We start from the raw sequence: 15,912 nt of genomic DNA, 5'->3' as shown, positions 1-15,912 counted from the left end.
ACCACCGAGAAGAAGAGAGATGAAAATGTGAGATATACTGCCGTCTAGCGACCAGGAGTGTGAAACGATGCAGTCTTAAAGGTGTTTGAGCCACTTTCAGCTTTCCCCAATAAAGTTAAAACCAGGAAATGAGAGAGAAAAGAAATCCAGAGACTATTAATGATCCAAAACTCTGGTATTGTGCTTCACTGTGGTGATGCAAGTGTGTTGTGTCCGTAAATTTCAAGGACTAACAGTGTCTTCATGTGTACTTTATTTATTTTGTGCATAAAAAACAAGGTCTTTTCGTTATTTTGTCCACAGTCTAAATCAATACCACAGTCATTGACTATAAATGTGCACTAAAATCTCTCTTGTATAATCTCTTCCTGTTTTGTACAGAAAGTTCCACTTTGACTTAACCAGGCGCCTTAAAATGAACTACACATTTTGCCATATTTAAATTTTAATTAAAGTTAGCCATGTGCCATAAAGGTTGTGATTATTATAGTTCGTGATGTCTGGTAAGGATATCCTCGTTTGAAAATATGCTGTATGTCGTTGGGAATTAGTAAATTACAAAGAGCAAGTGAGTGTGCTTGGTTGTCTGTCTCTAAGTGTAGCCCTGCGATGGACTGGCGACCTGTCCAGGTGTCCCCTGCCTTCACCCTAAATCAACTGGGATAGACTCCAGCCCCCCCGCGACCCTCGTGAGGATTAAGCGGTGTATAGATAATGGATGGATGAAGTGTTATTTATTGCAATAAACCATCCGTACTCATACAAGACTCATCCCTCCCAAAAACAAGAGCCAAAGATATGAAGCCGTCTTTCAGGGAAGTTTGTCTCCCAGCAGAGGGAGAAAAGGTTGGGGTCAGTCTCTCAGGGTTTTTCAGAATTATTTGTGTTTGCCTTCCAGAGACAAGATAAGGCCTCCTGTGTGCTCCAGGGTCAAGCTGAGAAGCAAACAAGAGGGGATGAGAGACAAAGCTGCACATGAGCAGGTACGCAGTTATTGAATAAAATATGAAAACAAATAGCATAAAAAACAGTTGATCATGAATTGATTTGAATTGTAGACCTCCGTGGTACCATTTGAACATCCATAGGTGGCAGTGTAGCTCTGTGATCATGAGCTCCGGCTCTCTCTCACCACCCACCAGGAGCAGCTGAATCTAAACCTTGTGTCTGTCTGTAATCCCTTTTTTTTTTTTTACAAACTTCTGAAACCCAGACCCATCTTTTCTCCCCTGACACCCCCAACAATGAAACCCTTGTGTTTTAGGAAGTACAGATATAAAACAGTGTACTCTGGTCTTCTTTCATTCAGCAGGGTGCTGTCCTAAAAGTTTTATAGTAAAAAAAAAAAACTCCAAAAACAATAGAAGCAGAGTCCATTAAAGTTTTCTTTAACGATCTCCATTATTTTGGATCCTTCGGGGGGGGATGCGTTCTTGGATAAATATTAACACATGACAAACTGCAGGCAGAGCTTCCTCTATAAAGAGCAACGTTTCGAAGCAAGCTGGAAAATCTGCACAGGCCTCTGAGCCTTGATTTAAATGCTAAGTGACAGAAAAGTAAGTGCGCTACTGTAGCTTACAGTTAGTGGTATTTGTGAGGCTTTCACTGAATATGTAGTATACCTTAATAAGTGCATTCAGCGCTGTAAGAAATGACAATTTCCACTTTTGAAAGTGATGTCAAAGTATTGAACTGTCTTTTATTTTCCGGGTGAGTGGGCAATGAATCTTTTTCAAATCATTGTAATTCCGAAATTATATGGTTGTCAAGCTGGAAAAATTGTTTTTTGGGAATTGGAAAATCCAGCATTGTCATTTGACAGCAGCAGTATATCATAGTTAAACTGCATTTTGGCCCTCAGTTGTTTTTGGCCCATAGTTCAAACCTCTGAAGTGGTTGTTCCAAGATCACCAGGAAGGCAAAAATCATTCCCTCTGTAATTTCTTTTACCTTCCTAACATAGAGATGTCAAAACATGAGAGGATATGAAAGGTGACCTTCTAGCTTTCCATATTCTGAAATTTATGATAAATGTCAGACTGCCAGCCTCTGCCAGCAGGAGTAAACCTTTGTGTTAGCAGGCAAAAAGACTTTCCTGCTGCAGGAGTTTCAGCAGTCTTCTATCAGACCTTAAACGACTTGGAGTACACAAGTCTTTATCAGATTAACTGGCATTCATTGCACATCCGTCAGTCATTGCACAACTAATAAGGAGTATTTATACTTGAGCAGACTCTAATCATGCTGGTCAATTGCATCAGGCACAGTGAATATAACATTTGAAAACTATGAGAACATGTGGCGTAAGCAATTAACTCCTGCAACTGGAAGAGTATTTTAATAGGCAGCACTCTTTGTCACTGCCGCCTCTGTGAAAAAGGCATCTATCCCCAGTTACTCAGCACGAACAGCTCTCCAGTGCAAAGCGTAGAGAATGGCTGTGTGAGGACTAAAGTGGCTCATAGCAAAATTAGCGACAATGGCAATCAGAAGTATTCAAGCCCAGAGAGCCTTGTGGTAGGGGAGCATTAGTGGGAAAGATCCTTCATACTCGGACTTTTATACATTACAATCAGATTATAAGCATTAGCATAATAATGCAGTTTCTTGCCAGCTGGCATCAAATTAGCAATGAAATATAAAGACGCCTCGCGCTGGTGTCTTACTGTAACAGCTGTACAGATCTCCAGACTTCGGGCTGGATCACAGCAGAGACTGGGGAGATTTGGCAACAGAGCCACGCAATAAAAAACGGATGTGCTAGCGAGGGAAGTTGAGATTGCTCAGCAAGACCGCAGATGGGTGGCCTCGTCCATAAAAGTGACAGCAGTGCAGATCGACGCGATGACATGTTGTACCTCGGGCTGGAACAACTGGGAGCGCTGGTGACGTTCCAAAACTGCAACGTGATGGAGAAAAGACAAACAAAAGATGCACAATCCTACAATGCAAGAGTAGATGGACGGTCTGTGTGCATCCACATGGAGCTGAATGGAATTTTCTTTGACACAAAATGATCATCAAAGTGCATCATGTAGTTATGACAATGTGCATGTCAGGTTTTATTCTGACCTTTATCCTGTCAATCAAACTAATATGTGTATTATGACTGCACAATACACACGACCAAACGAGATGTTGAGTCCATACAAAGCTCTCAGATTAAAGGTCGCCTGTGTGACTCACTCAAAGTGAAGGGGAGCTCCACTAATACATGCCAGACAGCCATCAGCGAGCGGCTAACCTGCCTGGTGTTCATCAACGATATCTTCTGCTGTAGTGGTTTCCTGTAGTTCTTTCATCCTACACTAAACAAGATGATTAAAGCAAACAAGGATTCGCTGCCTGATCAAACATTAGGCTAATTCACAACATACCGCACATGAAAATGTGACAGGAAAGGCATGTCTTTATGTTCTCCGTGCAGTTCTTTATAGATTCTGACATCATTTCAGTTTCAGAAGATAGGAAGTAGGTGCGTTTTGCTGCCAGCGTCTCCGGGTTCTCTTATCTGAGTGTTCTACTCATGAAACGAGGGAACCAGTTTAGCCTCCTGGGTGGAAGTAAATGCGTCTTCACCTCTGATCACAGTGACATTTTAAGGCCACTAATCAGCTTGTAAGCAATAAACAAAATGCTTTCTTCCTTAGTGGGTGGGCTTTTACACTTCTGACCAGGCTGTTTACAACTTGAGTTGTGAGCGTAAATCATACACAGCCCATATAATCACACTGCACCAGGCAGCAGGAAAGAAGTAGTGATATATATGTATATGAATAAAACTTAACAAAGCCGAACTTTGACATCTCGGAAAGAATGTGCTCGCAGTGAACTGAATGAAGCATCACGTTTCAGCACGTAGTCCTTTGGTCGTTCAAATATTTGACACCAGTTTTGAGTGCAGTCATATCCAGCTGCCAAAACAAAAAATGTTCCTTATATTTCTGTATCATAACATAATATTATATGTGGCCATAATGTAAAAATAGAGCCCCAGCTCCGTGCTGTAGCCCGGGCATCATTCTAATTTTATGAGAATTATATAACTTGGTCGTAATTTTCAAGTCAGGCGAATATTTTCCCATTTGTTTACATAAGTCAATAGAAAGCATCACATGACACATCCTAACACACACTTGCTTGTTTTAAACATTTTTAATATTACATTTTTATCCTTTAAAATAAAAACAACTGACCGTGGCGAAAGAAAAAGGGGCACTTCACTGACAAAACACTGTAAATCAGCCAACTGTAAGTTGTAGGAAAGATTATTAATATGTCAGATGAGTCTATAAAAACAAAATTACTCTGCAGAGGCTACTTCTTATGTGCTTATTCTTTATCTTCACCCAACACATTTTAGCTATTTAATGTCAATAAAGTATTATGTCTTGAAAGACCGGTCCATGCAGATGTGGTAAAGTGATTAGGGTTGACTTTAAGAAAAAAAAAATCCACAATTTTTATGAAACCATAATCAAATGCATACAGTACCTGGTGCAACGAGGAAAAAATGTAACCGTGAGACATTTCCTGTATTTCTCTCGCTGAGTAAAATAAATAACTCTCTCTCTCCTCGAGATGTCGTAAACTTCACAAGCGGGAGTTTTTCGAGCCTTCAACTGGCCCATTATTCTGTACCGGATGTCTCTGGCAAACTTTTTTTCTTTTTGCCAAATGAAAAGAACCAAGCATATGTTACAGCATTTAAAGGTGCTTTAATAAATCACTGACAAAGCAAACCTTTCAGGCTGGATTTTTTTTGATCATGGAAAACTTGTGCAAGTATTATTTAAACAATGTGCACGCGTGTCTTGGGAGTAACAAGAGAGACAGTAAAAATTAGTGGAGGGAAAAAAAAAAGCCATCATTGGTCTTTCAGCACATTATAACTAAACACACGATTGAACAATGTTTGCTTTTGTATTACTTTTAAGCCTGCTGTGTAAGACTTTTATGTCTTCGCACTGATTTTCAGAAAATTATATTCTTGTAACAACACTTTTTTGTTAATATCCAAGCAGCGTGGTGCGTTCACTTCCCCTCAACACAGCCACTAAATCAACAGTTTCAGCTATTAGGACACCTCCACCGACACATCGGCATGAGAAATCCCTCGTCTCTTAGTAATCAGTGTCCATTTGTACCAGATACAGCTCATTTAACAAGAGGCTGTGACCTGACTAACTCAGAGGTCCCTACTTTCCATAGTTCAGGAATGTCCAACATTCCCCCAGGAGAGAGAGGCAGACGTTTCTAGTCAATGGCATGTACATAATCAGTATACGCTCACACCCCTAATGTTTAAGTGCACGCATGTTTTTGTTTTTTTTTTGGTAATAAAATTCCAGAGAACATCTTCCTTGCTTGCTTTACATTCAGCCGCAGGTCCGTTTCTTACAAAGGACTTCAAGCGGTTTTCATTTTAATAGATTTGAATAGAGAGGGAAATTAAAAAATATCAGTGGTTTAGAATGAGAACGGATCATTTCTTAGCACGGTATGGGTCTAAAATATAAAAAATGATTATAAAGAGTTACTATACATACTTAACTCGCGTACTAACATCAATCAAAGACACAATTGGTCAGCAATGATATGCAGGATGAGGACTTCGTGGCCATCACGAGGCTTCATAACAGCAAGGTTTGAGAACCGCATGACAAAAGCGTACGGAAAACCGTGTAATTCTATGCACAAAGCCAACAAAAGAGACTAGACTACAGTAATGAAACCTTGTGACAAATTTGTCTGACTTTTTAGGCTTCCTTTTATATTACATGACATCTCCCGAAACGCACAAAAGCACAAATCCCTTCCAATTGTGCCCGTCAAACACAGTCAATCCTCAAAGTGTGATGGATTCAGTGATATACATCATCTTTTATGTTTTGTTTTTTTTTAATTTTAATATTGTTCTACGGTCCTGGCAGATAGATTAGCAACTCAATATGATCAATCACAATACTGTAAGACAAGGAACCAAGGAGTCTTTTGGGTCCTATTTGCTCACCCGAGGGGAGCATTTTTCTAAAACCAACAACTCTCCTCCTGAGAGTCAAGCTGTGCTTCAGTTTGTTTTTGCGTGAATAAAATGTTTGATGCATAATCTCATAAAGGAAAGCATTAGCTGGTCTGTGCTTCATCCCGCTGCTGTTTTTGTCCCATTTCGGATGATGTGAAAGGAAATTTGTAAAAAAAAAAAAACCCAAACTGTTTTCCTTTGAATTTATAGTTAGATGGTAAAGTCATTGCCAAGGTGAAGAATGGAAGTCCTCAGACGTGATAAGATCAGGCTGACAATGAGACTAGTTACTTTGGTAGAGACGGAGAGACAGGAGAGATGGAAGGGGGGGGTAAAGACACATCTGTGATTATACTTATTGGACCACCAACGCTCTATAGGAAGTGTAGTCTGCAAGCTTTGAAAACAAATCTTACTTGACCCAGGAGGATCAGGTGAAGGGTAACTCCTGGTGCCGATTTACTTTAAAGCTGAAATAATTTCCTTAGTGTCAGCATTTGAGGAAGTGTTGATTCATGTGACCTCTCTTTCTCCATGTTTGTGTTTGAATTGTATTAATACAGTCAGGAAATGAGTCATTTAAAATCCTCTACGCTCGAACAAGACTACATGGCCGGTGTGTTATTCGTCACTGTCACCCCCTCTGTAACCGAGTCGCTCTGTTTTCCAGTAGAGGCCCTGAAGGCCTTGGCCTGTCATTCAGAGGCTATCTGAACCTTGTTTTTACTGTCAGCTGAAATCAGATATCTCACACAAAGGTGATTTTTCCTGCCAGGAGAGACAATAACTATCACAAATACAACAATAAGGCAGGATAAAACAGCCCCCTGTTAATTTTCGTCTAATTACTTTTTCCACAGAGGTCACACAATCTGCACCATCCAGTACATTTCACAATGATTTATGCTGTAAAATGAGCATGGGCCACAGGTGGAGGCACTTCACCTGCTCCAACTTGCCTCTCTTTTAATTCTCACCTTTTCTCTCTTCTCTACGGTAAAAAACACCGGTTCATCTCCTAGATCAGTGAGCATGAGCGGGGCTGGGCGATGTCAGGTGGTGGACTGGAGGTCAAGTCTCCACACGACGTCTCGTGACAGGATGACCCGACCTTGAGGACTGGTATCCACATCAGCCCAGGAAGCTCCGGAGCAGCTGCCGACACCAGCTCATCTGTCAGATCGAGGTTTGACTTCCCTTGTCTGTTCCAATTAATTCATTCGCTAATGTACTTTAGCGACTCCCTCTGTATGAATTAAGACTCGTTAATCATCATTCTGATGGCAGGTTCTTCCCTTTTAAGGTAAACTGAGCATGTAAGTGACTATTTTACTGTAGTTCAAACTGAAACAACAAACGTATTCACACTTTTTGCTTTAAAAAAAAAAAATTGTAATCTAAAGCAGATGTGCTACAAGAGAATGGACTTTCTGCTGCTCTGAGGCCAGACCACAGCAGTTTTTACACGTTTTCAAATCACCATCACCAGAACAGTAGCCGCATTAAACTCATCTTTAAAAACAATTTGAAAGCTGGACGCATCGACCGCTCACAGCAGCTGAACAACATTAGCAGACAATCACGATGCGAGCCAACATTTTACTGCACATATTTTGCTGTTCGGCGTAGTCGACAAAGAACACGAAAACACAACTGCGGCGCGCATTAAAGACAACTGCAGACAGCACAGCGGCTTACAATTTCAGAGCATGCGTCAGTATGCGCGTCCACAAGTTTGTTCGTGTGAGCGCAATGCGGTCGGCATCAAAGCGGTCGGAACACACAACAAGGGCTCCGAAAGGAACACATTCAACCAAACTTCATGTGGCATTAATTTGTTTTCCCTCAAATGACTTTGGCTTTATCTACACTGCATCCTCTAATCTGATCTGCTTTCAACCAAAAGTCACACAGTTTAGACTGGTGGAGAATAAAAACAGCCGCCTCAGACGTTTGACAGCCGTAAACACGCCGAACGTCGAAGCCGGCGCTGACCTCGCTTCCTCTGATAGGATTCTGCCATTTTTACGTAAACAATGCAAACACATTTTTTTTTTGCTGCTATTTTTTTGCCTGTTGAGGTGGAAAAAAAACAGCTTTTTGCCCACAGTGATGGGAAAATTGTCAGCTCTGAGTTGGCTGTTGTAGCTAGCCTAATAACCCCCAGACAAGCCAAACATTTCAGTCAGTCTTTAAACATATTTCATGTGTTAGATATCTGCGGGTGCTATTTGGATCAGTCTGTCAGTTCCCATTTCACACGCGGGCCTTCATAGCGTAGCTCCACTTCAGATCAAATCAGCTCTCTCAATCAACAGTTTCCAGATCCACGAGGAAACGGTGATGTTTCGGCTCCACAGTGATTAAATACACCATATGGTTCAAAGAGCAGAGCTTAATGTGTTTTTTGTGTATTTATTTAAACAAAAAAAAATGAACGAGGGCTCAGGTTTACTGGAAGTGGTTGTTTAAGCACAGATACACATGCAGTAGTTATGAATGTCTGATGGGGTTCAAATGTATTTACACTAATGCGGTCGGCAGCCTCAGACAATCTTAAGTGGCGGTTTCGTCTGACATACTCAGGCTAAATGTTTTCATCATGGGTGCTAACCCTTAGTTAGTGCGAGCCACAGTTTTAAAGTTTAGCAACCTTCAGGGAATAATGTGTGTACTTGCTGTCTTGCTGAAAGTTTCATGGGAGTCATTAGCAGCCTCTCACCAAAAGATGAGGCAACAGCCAGGAGATGGAAACAAGCAGACTTCCTGGAGTCTCTGCAGGTTTTTGGTTTTGAGTTAACCAAATCAGATAGAACGCTTTAATTAGTTTCAGAGGTGCTGCTGGTGGGTGGATTTTTTTCTTTTAACCTTTGGGCAGAACCTGGAAGAGTCAGGTTAACTGTTATACTTTATAATAAAATAAGCTGCTGGCTTAAGTGTCCTGTTTAACAGACAGATATGAACGTCTTCTAATCGAAGCCAGAAAGCAAAACGTAATTCACACCATGTTGAACTATTCCTGTCTTATGATGTGAGAATCGATAGCAGGTTCAAAAATATGGGGAAAAAATAATATGGCCGTTTTAAAGTTTCAATACATTTTCTCGGGGTTTTGCACTTTTTCAGATATGTAGAATAAATGACAAAGCTTCAGTTTTGTGTTTGAAGTGTGAATCCCACCGTTCACACGAATGGTACAAAAACAATCATGGTTAAATAAAACGTTAATGCTGTCATTAGCTCAGTTAATGACATCTTCACCATGTTCTATTTTGTGTCGCGGGTAATCGTAGCAGCGCATTAGGCAGCTCAAATGCCTTCTGTAAACTGTAGTTCTCACATACTGTTGTTGTAACAAGAAACACATGGACATCACCAGGGCCACTATTTATCTTGGCTGGGAGGAAAAAACAGCACAAAGCTGCAACAAGGATACACTCTAAAAAAAAAAGACATTAAGTAGACCTGTTATTAGCACTTATTCAAGTGCAAGGTTGCAAGATAAAAAACAATCACATCTATTGATTTAGATAAACCGTGTTTGTTGCAAACATTGTTTTGATGAAAAAGAAAAAACACCAACACAGTGTTGGTAATTGCAACAACTCAATATTGTGTGTAATTGAAACAGAAAATTCTGCGGTAATTAATTTAAAAACAAAATTCAAGTCATAGTAGATGAATGAAGTTGGTTTGCTAACTTAATTTTTCTCCCACTTGAGTTCAGGATTTCAAACTCTTGTTTATGCTACCAGTTACTAACTAATTGGTAATTTAGAACATCATTGATTGTCGAGGGAAGACTAATTCACCCGACTCAACTTATTTCATTGGTTGGGCATAATTTAATCAGAAGCTGTCTTAACTCAAAAGACTAATGCAAGCTGTTGGGTGGTTTGTTTGTTCAAGAGCCTAAACATTTGTTTTTTTAGAGTGTAGAGGATTGGACAGTTAATTACTCCTTCTAGGAGCAAGAGGACGCCTGAAGGTGTGGAGACGAAGCTCATCACTTCATTAGTTCCATTAAAAACACAGAATATTAGGTGAGTCTGACATAACTTTGTTCAATTTGGCTCCCTGGTAAAAGGCATGTGAGTAAGAGGCAGAAAAGCAGTGGAACATACATGGACTTCAGATGTTAGAATAAAGTAGAGAAGCTCTACCTTCTTGTAATATGGTTTTACAGCTATAATGAAGCCTTTCATTTTCAATTTAACTACTGATGCTGCTCTCCTCTCACGGCTTTACACGATAGACTGTAGTATTTAGAGCAGGGGTGTCCAATCCTGGCCCTCGAGAGCCACAATCCTGCATGTTTTAGATGTTTCCCTCTTCCAACACACCTGATTCAAATGATCAGCTCATCATCAAGCTCTGCAGAAGCCTGATAACGATCCTGATCATTTGAATTAGGTGTGTTGGAAGAGGGAAGCAATCAACTGTGGCTCTCGAGGACCAGGACTGGACACCCCTGATTTAGAGTATTTTAATATACTTAAATAAAGTTTTGCTATAATACTATTTATTTATTTTTTGCTATTGTTGTATTACTTCCGGCTGCAAAGTGGCTCGGTGGTTAGCATCGTTGCCTCGCAGCAAGTTCGCGTCCCAATGAGGACACCTGGGATCGTTCTGCGTGGAGTTTGCATGTTCTCCCCGTGCAGCGTGGGTTCTCTCCGGGTTCTCCGGCTTCCTTCCACAGTCCAAAAACACATTGAGGTTAATTGGTGATTGTAAATTGTCTGTAGGTGTGAATGTGAGTGTGCTTGGTTGTCTGTCTCTAAGTGTAGCCCTGTGATAGACTGGTGACCTGTCCAGGGTGTCTCCTGCCTTCACCCTGAGACAGCTGGGATAGACTCCAGCCTCCCGCGATGCATAGATAATGGATGGATACTGCATTTACATTGTGAAGACACTCTTGTATACTGTGCAGCTCTTTCTTAAAAGACTCTCCAACACGTCTCTTAATATAAATGTCAACAGTCTACTTTTTTTTTCTATGGCACATCAGTTCATCATTTCAGCTCCATCCACTATAAAAAAAAAACCTGGAAAACTCCCAGGGCACAGAGTCACACAACACTGCATGCATATGCCCTTTGTTTGTCGCGTACATCCAACGTCATGGCATCTGTTTGCATTCTTTGCTTCAGTGAGTCGGGGCCAGTGGTTTTCAGGGCAAAGCCAGACTTCAAAACCGAACGATTGAAATGCTAGTCACATAATAGTAATTAGCATGAAATATTGTTTCGTTGCAAACACACAATGCACATTGTATATAAATAACAGAGAGAAGGAGCGGAACCGATTTACTGAGAAAATGTCACTACAGACAAAGTATTTCGACAGCCGTTAAAATTATCATCAGCTGAACCGAAGTCTCAAATGCGCGACTCGGAGAAAAAGACGTCATAAAAGCATTTCAGAAAATGTGTTCATTGTGCATCGTGGTGGGACGCATCTTATCTGCAATTTAAATGAAGGCGACAATCAGAAAGAAAAGAAGAAAAGTATTTTTGTCTTGACTATGATTATCATTTAGGAATGGTTAATTGTTCTGTTCTTGAAGTCCATGTTCGCTCTTGTTTTAAGGAAATGAGAAAAGTATAAACCACAAGCCGTGACCGACCAGGTCTTAGCAACACGAAAAAGCAACTTTGATGTCAAAGCCAAAAATTTCCAACAGAACAAAACAAGAATGTTTATTATAATACAGTCTTATTGCTATGGTAGTTTCCAGACTTTTTTTTTTGTAAAGTTTGTGATAAATTAGGAATGAGAGTACTTTTTTAACCACAGGTCTGACTTCGGGAAGCTTTCATCCCAACAGATCCTTCCATCCAAGTTTACACAAGGTTAATGGGAAATACCTCATTTAAGGACTAAGGTACTAAAAGAAGTTTAAAGTTCAGCACCTGTTTGTTAAACTCAGTTCAAATCAATAGGGTTTTATATGTGCAACTGCGCTTTGAGCATCTCGTGGTTTGCATTCTGATATCGTCAGAACCACCTTCACAGTCAACTCCCAGCCTGACAGAAACAGAACAGGGAAAAAAAAACAGTAAACCAGAGGTGTCCGGACTGTTTTTAGAGTTTGCCTTTTTCCCAGAGAATGGAAACTGAGCACAGACATGCATCACATTAAAGGAAACATAATATAAAATTCACCCTGCTGTGAAGAGTTGTTACATCTGCTGCCGGTGTGGGGTACGTTTCCCGGCACGGGATGAAACCAACATGCACAATAGGAAACAGTCGCATTTTCCTGAAAGTGTAGTGACATGCATGACATGTTTTCTCATTGTCCCATGAAGCGCTGTAAATGTCATCACCTCCCACACAGCATGTCCCCGCAACAAAGTGCACGGATGGAATTTAATGCGCTGATTAGACATCGTGGGTATTCTTTATGTGCACCGAAGCCGAAGAGTTCTCTTGTTTTGTTAGCAGCAAATCAACAAATTTGTTAAGTTAAAATATGAGGAGTGAACTGACGAGATTGTGTGTTTTAGCATGAATTAGACCCCCAGCTTTTTATCTCCATGGAAATATTCTTGCTTATTGTTAGAACGGCACATAGCTGGAGGGGCCCGATTGGCCGAGCGGTTTGGGCTCATACGACATGGGTACGTATGCCTCCTATCCGGTGATTGTTTGCTGTGTTTTATTCCCCTGCTCTCTCGCCCACATTTCATCTCCACTGTGCATTCAAAATAAAGGCGAGAAAAATCTCTAAAAAAAATAATAATTGCACACAACAAAGCAACAGAAAATTGCTTATTGTAAGAGTGCAGGAAGCTATAATTCTGCCAGATGGCTGGAGGGAGGATAGGAAGGAAGGATGTTTCCATAATAAAGGATAGCAGTCTATATTTTCAACCGAACAGCAAAGGATTCTATACACAGACGGGTCTTTTGATGTACTGAATGCACCCAAAATTAGTAAAAGCACTTGTGGAGGGGCGTCACCAGAAACAGAACCTTAACACTTGCTGACATTTGAGACAAACTCGTTGACAGGTTTGATATTTGAGTGACTCGTCTGCATGTGTGTCTTTGTGCATGTGAGTGTGCATGTCTGTTTGGGCCATTTGCGGTGTTAAGGAATTCCTCGGTGCTGATTTGGAATCGCCTCATCTAACGTCCGAATCATAGAGTCAGTGAAACCACTCTGATCTCTGATATGCAACAGTGCACACAAATAAACTGAAAACCAAGCAGAGACACGAAGGCTGGCAAAAACACTTTGTAGGAATTGGTTTTCACCTTGCCATGAAAGAGTCTTTTTCGTAAATTCTTGTCAAAAAAGCCAAATTATATTGACTTTAGCTTTGGTTGCTGAGATGGGAGAGACTATGCATGCTATACTCCATTTATAACCAGACAAATCTTTATGAGGCAGTGGCAAAAAATAAAAACTAAAATACTGTGAATAAAAGCTCATATTAAATGTTGAGTAGAGTTCACCAGAAGGCATGAGGAAGACTCTGAAATCAACTGGAAAAAGGTCTTTTGGTGTAATGAGACCAAAATTAAGCTCTTTTGGGCATCAGACTAGACACCACACACTGCACATCACTGCAATCACACCATCTACACCATGAAGCATGGCGGCGGCAGCATCATGACGATGCCTCTCAGTAGCAGAAGACTTGTGAAGTTAGAGGATAAAATGGATGCAGCAAAGTACAGGGAAATCATGATGCAGCCTGCAAGAGAACCGAGAACTGGGAGAGTGTTTTCAGCAAATCAATGACCTGAAGCATACAGCTAAAGATGCACGGAAATGGTTGAAAGACAATAAGATGAGTGTTCTGGAGTAGCCGAGTCAGAGCCCAAACCTCAATCCAACTGAGACTTTGTGGCCGGACTTGAAAAGGGCTGTTTGTTCACAGTCCCTGTCTAACCTGACAAACCTTGAGGAGTTTTGCAAAGAAGAATGGGATAAAATTCCCAGATGTGCAAGGCTGATTGCGGCCAATCCACACAGGCTTAACGCTGTAAGAGGCGCGTCTACTTAACAGTGGCCTGAAGTTAGTGAATACTTTTGCATTCACCTATTTTACATTTTATACTTGTATTAACTGACATTATACTTTGTAGATCTGCTCACATTTTGGCATAAAATAATTGCTTTTTGCAAATTGATGTCAAAAAAGCTGAATTAAATTTGCCATTATTCAGAGAAATAAAAAGGGGAAAAACTCTTGCTATTGCTATGCCTCTAGCTCAGTGCGAACTAGATAACAATCCAGCTCTATATGCCTGTCAGAATTTAGTCAGGTTGGGAAGTGGGAACCGAGGAACCAATAACTATCCAGCTAAAAAAAAAAGTACAATACTGCCTCCTCAGTGCCTTATGCTTCTGATGTGAACCATTCAGAATGAGCCTCTCAGTCAAGGATTATTCACTTGCTAGAGCTGCTTCTGTTAACTCTAAAATCACAAGGAAACGCCAAAAACGTTCTGCTGTTTTCTGCATGAGTGAACGCTAGAGTTTTAAAATCTGAGGACCTCAAGATCCAGCAGATTACTTCTATTATTGATGGACGTTCCTTCAGATCAAAAGGAAAATGCTAAATGTGCTAGAATTGCTACCATTAGCTGTGATCCTTTGCCCACAGGCCAGAACTAAAGTGTGTGGAGACTGTAACGCTGAGGGATTAGGTCATTTAGAAACCAACTGTAAGACAGATTTGAAACCAATAAACAAGGAATGAATGGGTTTCTCTGTTTTCATGTTGCGTGTTTGCTTCTTTCCTGCTCTCTGTGCTCACACATAATACAATCAAATACTCAGACAGACAACATAACAAGCATGAAAACGTGACTGAAACACACTTGCACCACTAAACTGCTGAGCTTTATAACTGCACTTTACCGGACAACCTGTGTGGGCTGTGAATATGTCTGTATTTCCATGTAAAATTATTGCTGAGAGAAAATGAACAAAGCGATAGAAATCTTGATCTCATAAACACCTTGCGGTCAACTGTTTTGCTATGTGCTGTCAGAGAGAGTCTTCTTCCTTAAGAGGGAAATGGACAGCCACAAATCAACCGCATTTTAAAGCGTCAGACACTGAAACAACCCGTTCATAACAGGGCTGAAACCAGGGGAAAATTTGAAAGACACACGTTAGGGACATACATGAGACTGTCATTAATTTCATTAAGAGGAGTATAATATGGGATCTTTCAATGTAATTCAAAACGTTTAGATTTGTAAAATCAATACGATGAGAAAAAAATGTTTCTGTCGCTGGCAATTTCACAGCAGTCTTGTCTTGAGATGAGACAGAATGTGATTCCAGTGATTTTACCCTCCGCTCTGACAAAGTTAATTAATATAATTTCAGATTTCTATCTACAGATGCCTCTTTCTAAGGATAAGAACTGAAGAGCTTTGTACTATTTAAAAAGACCTGATAAAAAAGAAATTCAAGGCAACTTAATTAATCATGGAAGTCTTTATTCTCAAGGCACAGTGTAATTAAAAGTGTCCCAGTTTCACATGTGCTCTGATAATGCATATTTGTAGGACGGCTACAAAGCTCTGTTGTTGGACTGAATCTGAGGCAAACACTACACGGGCTGATGTTTCACGGTTACGTCTTAACTTCTGGAATAAACTCTCTGCAATAACTGTGTCATTATCAAGCATCCGGAGAGTCGTTCGTCTCTGTCCCCGGTTTAGGGAGGCGTTCGCTACTGACACTGCAGACGTTATCCATCAAGAGTTATTGTGTCTAAATGCCAACAATATAATCCTTGTTCTTTTTGCTATTTATAAAAACATAAATTCCGTTCCTGGTGTTTTATCATCATCATTGCACCCTCAGTAAATATGAAATAATAATTTTTTAAAAAGGAGCAGCAGCAGTC

The sequence above is a fragment of the Stegastes partitus genome, unplaced genomic scaffold (assembly GCF_000690725.1).
Source record: "Stegastes partitus isolate 25-593 unplaced genomic scaffold, Stegastes_partitus-1.0.2 Scaffold1437, whole genome shotgun sequence".
Taxonomy (NCBI): Eukaryota; Metazoa; Chordata; class Actinopteri; family Pomacentridae; genus Stegastes; species Stegastes partitus.
This window is presented reverse-complemented; position numbering follows the sequence as displayed.